The sequence below is a fragment of the Malania oleifera genome, chromosome 4 (genome assembly GCF_029873635.1).
Source record: "Malania oleifera isolate guangnan ecotype guangnan chromosome 4, ASM2987363v1, whole genome shotgun sequence".
Lineage (NCBI taxonomy): Eukaryota > Viridiplantae > Streptophyta > Magnoliopsida > Santalales > Ximeniaceae > Malania > Malania oleifera.
The window spans coordinates 41,208,941-41,226,868 of record NC_080420.1 but is presented as its reverse complement, the minus strand read 5'-3'; positions in this window follow the sequence as shown (position 1 = coordinate 41,226,868).

The following is a 17,928-nucleotide window of genomic DNA, read 5'->3' as shown; positions in this document are numbered from 1 at the left end:
GTTTCTCGCTATATGCCCAGGCTGGTGGCACTGATAGTAGACCACCTCTCTCGCTCGGCACTCTTCTAGGTGCCTCCTCAAACATCTGGGACATAGAGGGAGCATCTGTCTTCTCTCTACTACTCGCTCTCCTCCTCCCTGTTGTTGTCCTCCTCCGGCATCATATCTCATCCATGGCCCTTGACTGGGCCATGCCTGAAAGTCAGAAAGCGCAGGTCCTCTGGCTCTGGGCTACTGTGCCTCTCTGTATGCTGCTCTCAATCACCACAGCTCTGTCTACTATCTCCGAGAAGGTCTGAGCTTAGAAACCTACCACCTGCTCATACAAGTTCTGCCTCAAGACCTCCTCAAACTTCCTCGCCTTCCTCTCCTCATCTGGCACCATATACGGGGTGAAGCGGGACAGCTGAACAAACCTCGCTGCGTACTACTGCACCGTCATAGACCCCTATGTCAGATACAGAAACTCTGACGCCTTCGCACTCCTGACTATAGTGGGAAAGTACTACTTGAAGAAAATCTCCCTGAAGCGACTCCACGTCATCGCTACAGGGTCAGGCCTCTGCTCCTCCAGTACTCTCACTGACCTCCACCAGTGCTTTGCCTCCCCGGTCAATTTAAATGTGGCAAATAACACCCTCTGCTCGTCTATACATAAGAGGACTGTCAGTATGTCTTCTATGTCCTGAACCTAATTCTCTGCTACCAATGGGTCCACTCCTCCAGCAAAAGATGGGGGTTGCATACGCGTGAACTGCTCGATCATGCAGCTCTGGTCTCCCTAGCTCGTCGCCATCTTAGCCATCACTTGCTGAGTGACGCTATGCAATACCGCGTCAGGGTCTGCACCATCCATACTGGAAGGTCCTACTCCATCACCTCCCGCATTCGTGTTACTGTTCCCCGGATCCATCCTGCAAAGGAAACAGCTAATCTCAGCATACAATCACTATCACACAACCCACACACTACAATAACTCATAAATTATTCTTCTATTCACATCCTTAATTCCCATTTAAGATTCAGTCCTACCACTCAGAAAAAAAAAACCCAGCAGTAGTGTCCATGGTTTTCCTGAAATCGTCACTCCAGGAAAAACATAGAAACAACCCTAGTACCCCTGTCCCTAGGCTGCAAGATCGAACCATAAATTCTCACCTCATCTTCAAACAACCACTAACTCACATTTCAGTCTACTCATCACTTATTTTCCTCAAAATCAACTCCTATACTCTGGTATTGTATTCCGCTATTTACTAAAGTCTACAAAACCTAACAACCTAGGTTCTGATACCAAACTGTGACGCCTCGATTTTCATACAATTTTTTTAAAAAAATCAATAAATAAATTATCACATCATAAATCCACAAATCGTCCACGTCAACAATCCTACTATCATTCATATGACCCGACCCGCATTGGGTACTAGGAAAAAAGTTATTTTATAATACAACCTAACAGCGGAAGATAGTATATATATATCAGTCAAAATACAATACCCAGAGTATCAAAGTACATAAATACACAATACTATCTCATACCCAAAAATAATACAACCCTAGGGAATCACACCTCCCTAGTCCCAACTCACCCTATATATCAAGGTCTCAGCTCCCTATGATCACGGAGCTCTACCACCTGGCTTATCTCTGTCCCCTGAAAATTTTAGATAATTTGGATAAGAACCATCTCAGTAAGAAGGAATAAATTATTTACAGTGTGTGGTCATATGAGTACAATTATAATACACTTTACTTTTCAAATCACCATTTCATATGAGAAAATACACTGATATACACATTCTCATAATCGTATAGATATACAACATAGGTTTTTATAAGCTTTAAAACCATTCATCAAATTCAATGATATCCAACACATAATTATTCGCGAAGTTCCTAAGAATAAGGAAGATTAACCGCCCATACAGGTAACTTCCCTCTGCCCTAACACGTTATGCAACAGGGTATGACCACATCTGATACCTATTAAGGCACTCACCTTACTCAGTAAGCCCTCAGGCGGAGAGTTTCATTTCGCCTTAATTATTTATATTATTAACTCACACGGTTCCATTTCTCAATTTTATCATTCTTTATTTCTCAATTTCCATTCTTTCTTTCATTTCTCATTTTAGCCAATTTTATCATTCTTTCATTTTTCGTTTCCATTTTACTTTCCGGCTCATGAGTATCCTCGATATCAAATACCAACATCGCGTCTGTAACTCATGACCACCCTGAGGATCTTCCTATACACGCCATGCTTCCCCTCATGGTCAAGGTTGTGCGGCCCAAAGGCTGGATCTAACCGCGGTTGGCCGACTCAGTTAAATCAAATATCATATCACATATGGCGTTTGTAGTACGACTGGCCGGCCTATAACCCTGATCCGAACTCAAGGTGCCCAACAACCCTACACAATGGCACAGTCGACTGTCACGCCACACGCTCCAAGAGTCCGTGTGATTGCACTAACACCACTAGCAACAGTATCGTGCTCAATATCATAACCATCCAACAAGGTTTGCCACCATATACCCGCAATCATTATGCGGTATTGGCATTTTATCATTTAAATGATATTTTCTCAGTTCACAATTCATCTCATCTCATACTGTCATATACATATCTTATTTCAAAATTACTCAATATTTCTCAAAACACATTTCCATATTTCACATTTCTTCATTTTCTCAGAGAATACATTTTTTTGCACATTTCACTTTCATCATTTTCTCATATTTCAATTCTCATATTAAAACACATTTCTGTATCACATATTTCACAGGGTAAATCATCAAACTCAGTTTAAACATTTCTCAATATAAATCATATGCCACACAAATTTCATCTGATATTTATATCATGATAAATTTCAGGTAAAATAACATACGTCATGTTCACATATTTCTCAACCCATAATTTTAATAAAAAGACTGTTATAATTTATTCCCCTTACCTGGCTTACTGAGAGTCTCGTTAGAACCTAAAATCTCACGCCCTTGGCGCCTTAAATTTAACTCCTGAAATTTATATTTTTCCTAGATTAGTTAATCTATTTCTCCAAAATAATACTCCTCTAGCCTTCCCTAGGCTCCATATACCTAAAATTAATATTTAAACTATTATTTAACACCCCCACCTAATTTTCTAAATTTTGCCTACGGGTCCCAAAATTACACTCGCGTTCACCCGAGTCCTAAATTCCAGAAATCCTACTTCAGCCCCGGATGCTCAATATTTTAGCATTTCTAAATTAATACTAATTAATTAAAAATAAGCCCCTTAATAACCCCCGTACCCCAAATTTGGGATTTTGGCCCGACACTCCCACGAGAATTTCGTCCCGCTAGACTTGTAGAGAATCATCCCTAGATTCTCGTGGTAGTGTCAATTCGTCAATTAGGCTTATAATTTGCAAGAAATTAAAGAAAAAGGGGAAAATGGCTTATCCCAGGGAATACGCCTACGCCACTCCTACCACCGATCCGCTCCGATAGAAATGACAGCAGCGGAGAATGGAGTTTAGTGGTATCTTCAGATTTTCGATCGAGCAAAAATCCGTTACGAAATCAAGGAAAAAGGGAGAGAGAATGAAGAGAGAGAGAGAGAGAGAGAGAGAGAGAGAGAGAGAGAGAGTTCAGAGGCTGGTGCAAGAAGTAGAAAAGAAAAGAAAAGAAGAAGATAAGGGGGAAGGGGGGCGGCTCCTGTCAAAATGCATTCATGAAGCTTCTAGCTTCAGGAATAATAATAATAATAATAATAATAATAATAATAATAATAATATATTTAATTAATATTAATAATAATATATTTTATTAATAAAAATAAAAATAAAATAAATTTTAATTATTATTATTATTTTTTAAATCCGATTAATTAATTAATTAATTTTTTTATTTTTTATTTTTTTTTGGGAATCAATCCACTAATCTTCTATATCCCTTTTTGGGGTTATTACATTTCATGTAAAATATTTGCTATTGGAAATGCCAAAATCAAAATGTATAATGGTGTTGTAAGAACCATATGTGATGTAAAGCATGAATCGGGTCTAAGGAAGAATGGTATTTCATTAGGAACTTTAGATCGTAAATGATATTATTACAAGTCTAAATGTGGAGAAATGAAAGTGTGTGAAGGTAACTTGATGATGATGAAAGGAGAAAAAGTAGTGGAAAATATCTATGCATTGTAGGGTGTTACAGTTGTAGGTGGAGTTACAACTGTTGAATCTGAGTCAGGTATCCTGTAGCATATGCGATTAAAGCATATGGGTGACTACATGTATTCAGATATTTGGGAATAAATGATGATAGCATCAGGGGATAGGCATATGTATTTCGTGGGATTATCACGAAGGGTCTTGGTGTACTTAATTCATGTAGTGGCTGAGGTGGAGAACCAGACCGGGAGAGAGATTCTCAAGCCAAACATTGGGGTTGAGTATGCTAGTTTCGTTCAAGAAGTTTTGTGAGCAAGGCAGGTTATATGTAGGGCTTGTAGGGTACTTCTTGGTAAAGTCAGTAAGTATGACGCGTTTCTTATGTGACCGATTGCCAAAGGTGTCGCTAGATGGGAAAGTTGCAGGTGAATTGTGGGCAGGTTTTGTGGTAGACTACTCAGTTGTGAGTGGATATCCACTGATGCAATATTCTAGTGATGGAGAATTTAGGTTTGGTGTTATGTCTAGACAGTACACTTTTATGGGGTATAAGAAAAGTGGGTGCAAGTTAGGTGATCCTATGACAAATAAAAGGGTGATCAAGGACATGACTTTTGTTGATGAAACCATGGGGCAGCGTACTCAGGTAAAGGAAGAAAAAAAAATACCAAAAAACTATAGTAGCAGCAATTATGTTATTCACATGGAGTTAGGGACTCAGGACAAAAATGCGAGGAGTTTTATCTCGGGTCAACAGTAGTATGAATGGGTATGTGATGTAGGTGGAACAACAGACTCAGGGCAAAGATGACATAATTCATATTGTAGGGAGTTTCAGCTCGGGAGACTAGAAGAATCACAGTGGGCCCATGTGCACTATCAGACCACCACTAAGGTATAAATTTGGCATTCTAATGTTTCATGTATTCATTACTACTAGGTACAAGGTTTCTACTATTTTTCAAGTTACAATGCATGGCAAAGGGAAAAATAGGTGGATGAGTGCTATGATAGAGGAAATGGAAGTATTGCATATGTACTAGATGTGTGAGTTGGTGAGGCTTCCAATTTGGAAGAGGGTGATAGGATGTAGTAGAGTGATGTATCTATAGTGTGTGAATGACATATTATTGGTTGGGAAGGCTTTGACTGAGGCTAATTAGTTGGGAACTCTGTTGAAAGTTTTTGACATAAATGTGTTGAGTACGACCAAGAAAGGTCTTGGTTTGCTGATTTGCATGGACAAAACTACAGGGAGATTGGTGTTATCTCAGGGTGGTTTTGTGGACATGGCTATAGGGAGATCGAAGTCATCTCAGGGTGGCTTTATGGATGGAACCGCAGGGAGACTTTGTTTGCTGTGTCTCAAGGGGGTTCTGGGGAGAATCAATATGAAATATCTACCGCTCGGTACCCAAGGACGGGTTATGATGTTCGGGATATGTCGAAGTTCCCTATAATCATGCAATGGGGTGTTTTAGTAGGTAACAGAGTGAACCTATCTTAGCCACTAAGGCTAACATATCTCATAATCCACTTCACTACATTCCAATGCTCTACCTGGGTTAGAAAGAAACCGACTAACTGTACCAATAGAATAGGCTAAGTCACATCTTGTGCATACCATTGCATACATCAAACTACCCACAATAGAGTATAAGGAACATTCTACATGTCTTCCTTCTCTTTTTGTGTGGAAGGACTTTGCTTGACACTCAATCTAAAGTGTGTAGCAATAGGAGTGCTCACCATTTTAGCTTTATCCATATTGAGCCTTTGAAGTACTTTTTCAATGAACTTCTCCAACGATAACCACAACTTCTTGGCCTTTCTATCACATGTTATCCTCTCCTACGATAACCACAACTTCTTGGCCTTTCTATCACATGTTATCCTTATACCAAGGATTTGCTTTGTTGGTCCCAAGTCCTTCGTCTCAAAAGACTTACTCAATTCTTATTTCAATATGTCAATTGCAGAACTATTATGACCAAAAATAAGCATATCATCAATATAGAGAAATAAAATAAGAAAATCATCATCAAATAATTTCTTAACAAAAACATAATGATCATAAGTAGTGTTCTTATAGTTATGCTTCCGCATAATAGACACAAACTTCTAATACCGTTGTCTCAGAGCCTACTTCAAGCCATACAAGTTCTTCTTAAATTTGCACACATAGCGCTTTTTCCCTTGCACTGAAACCCTCTAACTGTGCCATGTAAAGCTCTTCTTCCAAGTCACCATGAAGAAAAGTAGTTTTCACATCCATTTGTTCAACCTCTAAATCATAGTAGGTTGCCAAACTCAATATAGTTCTAATAGAGGACATTTTTACAACTGGAGAGAATATTTCCTCAAAATCAATCCCCTTTTCTGTCTAAAACCTTAATAAACAATCTAGATTTGTATCTTGGACTTGAAGAATTCTTATCTTGGTTCAACCTATAAACCCACTAATTTTTCAAAGCTCTCTTACCCTTAGGCAATTTCACCAGCTCAAATGTATGGCTGTCATGCAAAAATTTAAGTTCATATTTCATAGCATCAACCCACTGATCTTTGTAGTCACTTTCCATAGCCTCTTCATAACACTCTGGTATTAGCTAAAAAAACATATATATTGGTAATAAGAACACCTCGTAGAAGGTTATAAGTCTCTAGTAGACCCCCAAAATGGAATTGTTAGTGGATTCATAGGTGCTTGGGGTTGATCATCCCCAACATCATCCATGGGAGCATTAATTTTACCTATACCCTGTTGGTCATCATCGACATCTTCTTGCATGCCATTCTCAATTGGATTTGGCGAAAGGGTTAAAGGAGTTGGACCCATACCAATCCAGTTATCACTGCTTCGTGGAACTATCTTCTCTACCATTTCAATGTCTTCAATGGTCTGATCCTCAATGAAAACTACATCTCTGCTTTTGACAAGCTTATTTTCAACTAGATCATATATTATGTACCCAAAATCATCTTGACCATAACCAAGAAAGACACACTGATGAGTCTTGGCATCTAACTTTAACCTATCATCCTTTGGAACATGTACAAATGCCTTGCAACCAAACACACACAAGTTGAATAAGACTCTTGAATGAGACTCTTCTCTATTTTCCAGCCAAGCAATGAGCATAATTCTTCAGTGTAGCACTCTTCAAACCAGAAAGTTGATTCTTCCTCACTAAACAGTTAAACCCCTTTTTGTTAACTCTATAAGTCCAATCTTATTTTGATAATAAAAAATCACTTGGTATTTTACCTGGGCATTGAGATTTTAAACAGGATCATGACTTAGAATGCACGGATGGCAAGCACCCTATGGAAACCATGAGGAACTTGAAGCACATACGACTTGACTTAATCCATGGAAGTAGAAGAGTAAAAGGATAAAGACAGTTTAGATTTTCATTTGTAATTTGCATTTTGTTTTGATTGTATTTGCATGTTTCATAAGATATGGTGGGAAGCTCAAAATGACATATAGACTGATCCTAGTATGCATATTTTTCATGAAATATTTATAAGCACTTGATCTAGGTTGAATCTGCATTTTAGAAGGTTAATAGGGCTGAAAAATAGGGCACTCGTCAACTAGTCCCTTGGCCTCGTTGACGAGCAAATGCCGAGAGCATATAAATCTCAGACAGGCAACTCGTCGACAAAACTGTTGACGAATCCCCTGGTCTCATTAATGAACGAATGAAGGACACTCAGTGATGAATGTATCCACTTGTCGACGAGTCTGTCGCGCAGAACGACGTTCCAGTGCTGAAACGGATATTTTTTTTTATTAAAAATATTTTCAATGATCAAATGGCCAGAAATATTTTAGATGCCTAGAATACTTATAAATATCGATCCAAAACCCTTGTTAGTAACCTTTTGCTAACCTGTTGCCTACATTCTAACGTATTCACATCAAGTTTGGGCATTCTCTTCTCTCATCTTCAAGATCCAAAAGCATTCATTCACAACATCTTGCAAAAATGGTTTGATCTTGATATTTGGTAGATAAAGTTTATTGTGTGCATTCCATATTATTGTTAAAGCTTATCTACTCCCTTATTCTTTTTATTTAAAAATATTTATTGCGAGCAAGAACCCTAGTTTCCCATATATACTTGTTTGAAAAATCTTTTAGGAAAAGTTTTTTTTTTTTTTTTGAACTTAAATCTTTGTGGTATTCAAGCATATATTTTTATTCAAAATATTTCATAGTTTATTATTTTTGCAAAAGGTATTTGAAAGCAAACCCTAGGATCTCAAACATACATATTTTCAAGAAATTATTTTTTAGAGAAATATTGAATAGGGTTAGATCTTTGAAGCATCATGCATATACATATTTTTCATACAAAGATCATATTTTTTTTATTGCACGTACATCTTTGTAAAAAACCACATATTCTCTCTTGAGATTCATATTATATCTTGTAAGAGTGCTTAAGGCTGATTATACTCATTAACTTATTGAGAAGTACCTAAGTATATTTAAATCATTGGTCATTATTTGTACTAACGATTCGGATTGTGAATCATGAGGAGGAAGTTACGCCTCTTGTAAGCAGCAGATTGTAAGAAGGAAGTTGTATCTCTTGTAAGCAGCGGATTGTAACAGGAAGCTCAGCCCAAGTTTAAGGAGCCAATTAGTGGAATCCTTGGGTAGTTTACCCAAGGTGAGGATGTAGGTCGGGGTTGGTCAAACCTCATAAAAACTATGTTTGCATCTCTCTTCCCTTATCTCACTTTAATTTCCATTTGCATCTACTTATTTGATTATTATGTATATATGAAATATTTATTACTTTTGTGAGTGATTGGGTAATATTGGCTGTTTGACAAAGTCACACTTTGAAGTTGTTAGGTTGTGTAATACTAAACTGTTTGTTACCTAGCTTGTGCTTGTGTGGTTGTGCATTTTCAACATTAGGAGCTAAAGACTAAAATTTTTTAAAATACCCAATTCACCCCCTCCCATCTTGGGATTGCACCTAAATTCACACTTTTAACTTATGTGAGTATGCCGTTTATGCCATAACTCAATTGAGTTTTCATTTTTTGTCACATTAACAATGCCTCTAGAAATTGAAGCCTACATTAAATACAAATTTGAACACTTCTTTCCTCGAACTATAACAAAGGAGCCTTTAGTCAATTTCCACTAACCCTCACTAAAGGTATTATAAAATCTCTTATCATCGAGCTTTCCTACTGAAATCAAATTCAAACAGATATCTAGTACCTGCCTGACATTTCTGATGTAACATCCTTAAAATTTTCACCATTTTTTTTAGATAAATTAATTACTCCAACACCTGCATGTAGTGGACATCCCTATGCAGCGAAAAAACATAAATTTCATAATCATACATACATGTATATACAATACCAGAATTCAGTATTTTCAACCATAACTACATAATACATCACTTTCTTCAGTGTCAACTACCCCAAAAATACAACACCCTACACAAAAACTTACCCTCCAGCTAGGGTGACCAAGTAATCTCTATCCACGAGCCTGATCTGCTCGCCTAGCTGACTCACCAGAAAAATGTTAAAGTAATGGGGTGAGTCGACGCTCAGTAAGTGAATATATGCTATTACTAGTGTGTGGCGATCGAGTCATAAAATTATAATAATAATATTTAAAACTGCATGATTTGGCAAATCTATAAAACACATGTTTAAAAGCTTAAAACATCTGTATCATCTGAGCTTTCTATTATTCATACTGCTATAACATACTATATACAATGAAAACTATAAATTTGTATACGTATATATATATATATATATATATATATAACTGTGTTCTTTCCCCGGGACTCTGTATGTCATGATTTGACCCCTCATGATAAGGTTGTGTAGCCCGTAGGCGGGACTTAACCTGATTGGCCCTCCAGGTAAGTCATCATACTCTACACTACCTTAGCCAGGCTAAATTGCATCCACTCCTAAGCGCGGGACTGGCTACTACCTCGTCTAACCTGCCCTCTCTACCCAGTGTACTGGGGAGCTGCATCCTCTCCGAGCACAGTTAGACGGTACCTATACACTATCTGAGATATGTGGTTGCACTCTATTTGTATATAGCAATGGTACCGTGCTCTGTAAGTTGTATCTGTCTGTAATATCTTCATGGGGATCTGATACTATATATGTACATCTATATATATATATACCTTTGCTATTTTCATTATGTTTCCAAAATAACCATAACGCTATAATTTTATACTGTAAATACTGAAAAATCTAAATAACTATAGCATCTCGATGCTATAACTGTATAATATGTCTTTATAAACTATGTGTTATGGTATTCAGGAAAACATAACATTTTGTGAAAACTATGATATACTGAATTGAATGAAATCTATATAAATCTACATCAAATAAATATCTACTCAGGCCACACAACATTAAAACATTTATTTTATAGAAACTAAATTATAATTGGTATACATGTATCTATGAAAACTCTGTTAATATTCTTAAAACCCTAGCATAGCATATTTCCCTTACCTTAACTTTGAAAAGCCTCTATAAAATTCTGACTCTATACCCGCGAGGTTCCTAACTCAACATCCTAAAAATAAAATCCCCCAGAATAAAACATCTGTATTTTCTTACCTACAACATTTCTTATAACTGAGGGAAAGGAAAATACTGAATAAAATGTCTTACCCTGAGATTGGGACAAAATCCAACCTAACTTTTCCAACGATCAGCTCCACTAGATTTGCAAAGAACTTCGTCAAGAGCGTCATGGTAGCCTCAGATCTTCAATCCGACAAGAAACAAGCCCGAAAATGAAGAGAGAAGTGAGAGAGGAATGTGGAGAGAAAGAGAGGAGAGAGAGAGGAATCTGGAAATGAGATAAAAATCTGAGTTTTCACTATTTATAGGGTTAGGTTCGTCGACGAATTTTCAGATTCGTCAAAGAGTCCTTCAGTAAATTCATCGATGAACCTTACCCTTCGTCGACGAAATTCAGAGCAGCACAAAACCTTCGCTCGGTATTTTCTCGCCAACGAAACAAGACCTCGTCAACGAGATCTTAAATACATTCGTAGACAAAATCCTGCATTCGTCGACGAAGCTCGATAATTTTCTGAAATTATTATTGTAACAACTCGAATAAAATGGTATTCAAATAATAAAGAGAGGGAAATGGAGACCGAAAACAGAAGGAGGCCATCGACTTCGTCGACGAACGCTTCATGTTTGTTGACGACATTGAAATTTGGAAGGACTGGAGGAAAAAGGGGGGGTCAGCAAGGCTTCGTCGACGAACACAGGGTTTTGTCGACGAAGGCTTCAAAGATTTCGTCGATGAACACAAGGATTCGTCGACGAGAAAATACCGAGAGGGGTTCTGAGGCAGCCTGAATTTTGTCGACGAATACAGGGTCTCATCGACGAAATTTGTGAAAGACTCGTCAACAAAGGTCGGCCTCGTCGACGAAATCCTCTGTTTTATAAGTATGAAAAATCCAGGAAAAATATCATTTTTAAGAAGCCTCTCTCTCTCTCATCTCTCTCTCTCTCTCTCTAGGACTCTCTCTCCCTTCTCTCTTCGTTTCAGGCCCCACCGGTCATCGGATCAATGATTCCGAAGCCACCACAACGCTCCTGGAGGAGTTCTCTCCAAATCTGCTAGAGCGGATCGTGGGAGAAAGCTAGTTGGAAATGATCCCAGAGTTGAGGTAAGACTTTTTAAGTCATATTTGGTCTTGCACTAGTTATACGAAATGTTATGCGTATGAAAATATTGAAGTTTAATACTTGAAGTTTTCAGTTTCGGAGTATTGGTCAAGAAACCCCTCAGGTGTTAAACTTGAATACTTTTGGGTAAAAACTTTCTACTCAATATTTGGGTTTTTGGTAGTTGAGGAAAATATTGTATTCTTCGAAATACTAAACTTTAATTCTGAGATTTTTCATTTTCAGGGTGTTGAGTTAGGAACCCTACGGGTGCGGGGCAGTTTTATTAGGGGTTTTCTAGGAATCAGGTAAGAGGATAAACTAAGCTAATATTATTTTGGAAAATGTTTATATATATATATATATATATATATATATATAGTTATCATTTGATTTATGGAAAATGTATATGATTATATATATGTCTTATATTTGCAAAATACTGCGAAAATGATCGTATGTTGAATATGTGGAAAATCTACTATGTGGCATGCGTAAAAATGTTGTGAAATGTTGTTTTCTGGGAATGTGGATGAGATCGATTTTTATGATGGAAAATCGGCGTACGGACCGAGATGTTTTCATATATATATATATGGATGTGATTTGCCGGCATATGGGTCGTGCTATGTGATTTGCCGACGTACGGGCCGTGCTATGTGATTACTGTTTGCCAGCGTACGGGCTGTGTTATATATAGCTGGTGTATGGGCCGAACTATGATAAAATGTGAAATATCGGCGTACGGGCCGATGATTTTTATGATACATGTATATATGTGAAATGATATGATTGATGTGAAAATAAATGAAATGAGATATTTATGTATCACGGTTTCAGTATATGTATATGATATCAGAACCTGGTTGGCTTGGTTTAGGTTAGGACTTGCAGGGTACCGTTGCTATGTGTCCATGATCCTCGTGATCATGATATCTGTGTTAACGCCGCTGTACGGAGTGGTGTGAGATTGGATGGTCGATGTGGTTATTTTCGAGAAGTGTGCTGTTATCGCCCTTAGTATACAGACCAGTCTGGGTAAACCCATCGGACCTACAGACTAGACTATTGACTTGGTAGTGGCGTCCAACTATTGTCAGGCCCCGCCTTCGGGCCACACAACCCAGTCATGTGGGGGTAATACATGACAACAGCCAGCTAACCTACCAGGATTGTTTTATGTTATTATTATTATGACATAAGTTGAGATATGTTATGAAAATGCAGTATGTTCTGCCATGTTGATTTATATATATATATATATATATATATATATATATGTTTTCCCAGATTTGATGAAACAGTACTAAATGTGTTATATATGATATATGTTGAACACGAATTACTCATGTTGCCACACACTAGTATTAGTTTATTTCCCTTACTGAGAGGTGTCTCACCCCTAAATTTCATAAACTTTTCAAGAGCCCCAGATAGGAGAGCAGGAAAAGCCCCGCTAACATAGTGTGGATTATCTGCCCTTTTTGAAGGATAAGCTTTTGGTAGGGATAGTATGTTTTTGTGGAAACTGACCCTAGATTCCATTTTTGGAATGTATATATGGAGAGATAGTGATTGTAGTACTCTTGTATATTGTATTGCACATTATGATGAGATGTATATGATTTTATACTTTGTACTGCGTAGGCTTTTGCTATATGTTTTGATGTATCCTTGGTACCCACGAGTCTAGGTGGATTGGGACCTGCAGTGTTGGGAAATGAGATGTGTGTGGTAATGATTTAATTATAAAAAAAACATATGTGGAAAATGAGCAGGTTGTGACAATTATCTCTAAAATGCAATGTCGTCGACGAAACCTACAACCTCCTTCTGTTTCTGCTTCCATTTCTCTCCCTCATTATCATTCTAAATACCATTATTTTTTGGGTTGTTACATCTGAGCTTAATCCTTGTTCCATTGTTAGTCTCCAAACTGACACCTCCTATGCCAACAACCTGTGACAATTAGTGCCCGAAATTACCAGGTGTGTAAGATGTGAATAATTCCTTCTATGAAGTGACATGAAGTGGAGCACTAGTATCTATAACCCAACTTATCTCAGCACATGCTAGGTTGATCGTATTCTCATCATAAACAACCACCCGATCATCAGACGTAATAGTAGCAACATGATAGTACTTTTAGGATCTTTCTTCTCTTGTTTATCACTACCACCTTTGTTCTCTCTCCACCATTTGTAATAGTATTTCTTGATATAACCCATCTTTCCATAATGATGACACTCAAGATTTTGTATCTTGATCCCGACTTGCTTCGGCTTTTATCTTTACCATTTTCGCTTATGTTTTAACTTCTCTCCCTATTTTTAGAAACTAGAACCTCAAACGGAAATGAAGAACCCAGAGACCTCCTTCTCACTTCTTCATTCAACACACCATTCCTGGAAAATTCCATAGTCACTACACCATTGGGAGCAAAATTGATAAGTGGAACCCGAAATGTGTCCCAAGAATCTGGTGGGGTAGCAAGCAACCAAAGCCCTATAATTTCATCATCAAAATTAATGTCCATACCAAGTAATTGATTCATAACTCCTTCAAATTCATTCAAGTGATTAGCCACGAATGTCTCTTCTTTATATTTCAGTTGCATCTCCTTTTAAGCAAGAATAACTTATTTTTGTCAGTCTTTGAAGCATATAAGTTTTCAAGTTTGTTCCACAAAGTATGTGCATATGTCTCTTGATCAATGTGATTGTAAACATTTTTCTCAACGAACTGTCAAATAAAACCACACATTCGTCGATGCTCAAACTGTCATTCCTCATTAATCTTAGATTCAAGCTTTTAAGTAGCAAAAATAGGAAGATGTAAGGCCTTCACAAATAAAAGGTCTTTTATTTTATTTCGCCACATTTGATAATTTGTGTCATTCATAAAAATCATTCAACTTATGTTATCATGCATCATTACACAAGAATAACGAACCTAGCTCTAAGACCAGTGTGTTGGGAAGAAACAAGACTTGCCTAAAAAAATGCAGAAGTACAGCCAGAAGTTATGTTATCATCCATCATTACACACGAATAACGAACCTAGCTCTAATACTAGTGTGTTGGGAAGAAACGAGACTTACCGAAAAAAACATAGAAGTACAACCAAAAGTTATTTCTCTCCCAATTAACAAAATCAATTCTCCTGATATGATAATATCACAAAAATATATATTTTTCAACAGAACAAAATCAACTCAAAAAATAATCACAAATATCAATCACCTGAGATACACAATTTTACATCGAAAACTCCTTTAAATCAAAGGGTAAAAACCACAGGACTTGAGAGTTCACTCAAAAAATTTACTATGATAAAAGTGTGGGTACAAGATCACAATTTTTAGCTGTCGCAACGAGTGCATAACTCTATTTTTAGCTAACAACAAGAGATCTTAAAAAATAAAACAGGGAAAGTTGAGAATTTCGCTAAAATTATGGTTACTATTTAAACCCGATATCTAACCCTACAGTGCTTGAACGACCAATCTAACCGTTCAAAAACTGCATCCATGAGACCTCTATCTTCTCACAAAAAGTCAGCTCGATCGAATCACAGATGACCCTCCAAATATTAGTTGATCAAAACTACACACTATTGCAATAAAATTCATATTTTCTCTTCTGCACTCTCCCTCTTTTTGCCGCACACTCTCTCTCACTTACAATGAAATTCTGCAGCCATCCATCCTTATTTTGTTTTTGCTTAAATGAGGTGTAAAAAGACCTCTAAATAAGCCCAATAAAGAGTCAAAGAAAATGGATTAAAGGGTGGAATGAATTTCTTCACATAGGAGGGATACCGAAGCCCAACACAATTATGGTCCATGGCCCATTAAATACTGCAAATTTTTACAATGAAATCAAGCAATAGTGACTTCTTGAAGAGGAAAGCTCCTTCATCAATTACCAATTTTACAAAAAAATCAAATCTATATGAATGTAAATAAATAAATAGATATTGTTTATTAGATAATTTTTAATATTGAAGCATGCAAGGTGATTAATGGTTGTGAAAATGGTAAATACAATTCAAAGCAACAAAATAAATAATAATAATAATAATAATAATAATAATAATAATAATAATAAAATAAAAAAACTAGATAGATCGAACCATGACAAGTTATAAAATAATAATAATAAAACGCATAAATGAACTATTTGAAGAAAAATGTGACCTAAAAAAGGAATGCGATTAAGCCATTCAGAGAGGGAAGATGGTCTCAAACCATGAAATAGAAGGAAAAGCATCCAAACTTGATGTCCAAATTTGACCTCTAAAGTTTAATTTCTTCTTTTTTTCATATTTTTAAAATCTCTCATTTTCGCTATCTTCTTTCGTTCTTGCTTTTTTATTATCTATTTTTTTTTTTATTAACTCCTTCTTCCACCTTTTCTTTTGTTCCCACCTTCCCTTTACTGACAAGGTTTCTTAATTCATTTTTTGCTCCTCTCCGTCGAGGGTCATCTGTACCTAATAGTCTTTGATTATTATTTTTTTTCCCCCAATTTTATATAGTAGCTTGTAATTATTTAAAACAAGTTTGAATGTTGTTTGGCACAAACTTTTGAGGGCCCAAAATCACTCACAAACTCCCAAAATACTACTATTTTAAATAGCATAAAAATAAGTTGTCACTAAAACACGACAAATTTTTTTTTTATTAAAAAAAAAAAGAACAAAAAAAGAGCAATGCCCATAGTAGAAAGCTCTGTGCCTTGTGAAGTTGAGACTGAAATTTTTACACATAAATAGGATTCTCTAAAAATACAACATTAAGGCACTTGGATTTTTATTCCAAATCTTGAACTTCAGTCTTGGAGAGAGAGAGAGAGAGAGAGAGTTTCAGTAAACAGCCAAAACTATGATGGCTCTTGGGCCAGTGACTGAATCCAATAAGCCCACTAAAAGAGTAGGAACTGACAAGAGATGGCAAAAAAAAAACAGAGATTTCTGAAAGACCTTTCAAATGTGCATCCGTAAAAGGGTAGAATTCATTCTATTGAATTTCAGGGGGGAAAAAAAAAAAAGAACCTGTGGAGGGCACGTGAGCAATCAACATCAAGATAGAAGCTGGAAATTGCAAATGAAAGAGAAAATAAAAGAAAATCTAAAAGGTACAATAGCTTGGATGTAATCTCTATTGAAAAATTATTTGGTTAAGCTAGATATAAATTCAAATTTTTACGATTTAAACAACGTAATTTCTAAAATCATTCAAAATAAGATGTGAGTGGTGGATCAAAATGGGTTAATTTTCCTAAATATATTCTTCAGTCTAGGCAGACACAAGTGTGAGCCAACTGTCAACTGGTCCATACTCTTTACCCGCGACCCAGCAATGGGTGAGGAGAACCCATTACCAATGACCCACGAATGACCCAATCACTCCGGTACCGATGCAGGGAAGTCTAAGACAAAAGATTTGAGTTACTGGGTGGAATGACAGGTGATGTGAGTGATCGGAAGACCCATATCCATTTCCAAATAATGACCCATGACCCAATTACCCAATTACTGCAGTGGTGGCAATTATGATATGTGTCGGGTGCGCCAAGGTTTAAGACAAGAAGATTGAATTATTGGGCAGAACGACAGGTCACATATATATAGATATGATGCTCCATATATGCAATCCTTCTTCATTTTGGCAATATGTAACAGCAGCAGAGACAAGAGGAGGAAGCCATGCAATGGGACAAGAAGGGAATTCAATGAGAGTTTCCAAATGGGAAGAGGCCATCTACATGGTGACAAAAACAGAGAGAGAGAAAGAGAACAGAAAATGTGAAACAGAGGAGTGAAACAGAGGAGCCATTTGCTTTGCTTCCGAATTGCCCTTTGGCCAATGTTGCCATCACTGATCACCCCCACTTGAATTTAATTCAAGGTATTGTGGTCCATCTTCTTCATATATAACATTTATTCGATATACCCATTTGGAAGAGCTAGCTAGCTTTCATGTTCAAGAAGCAATTTTGTAGCCTAGTGAAATTAATTAATAAATAATTTTCAAACCAT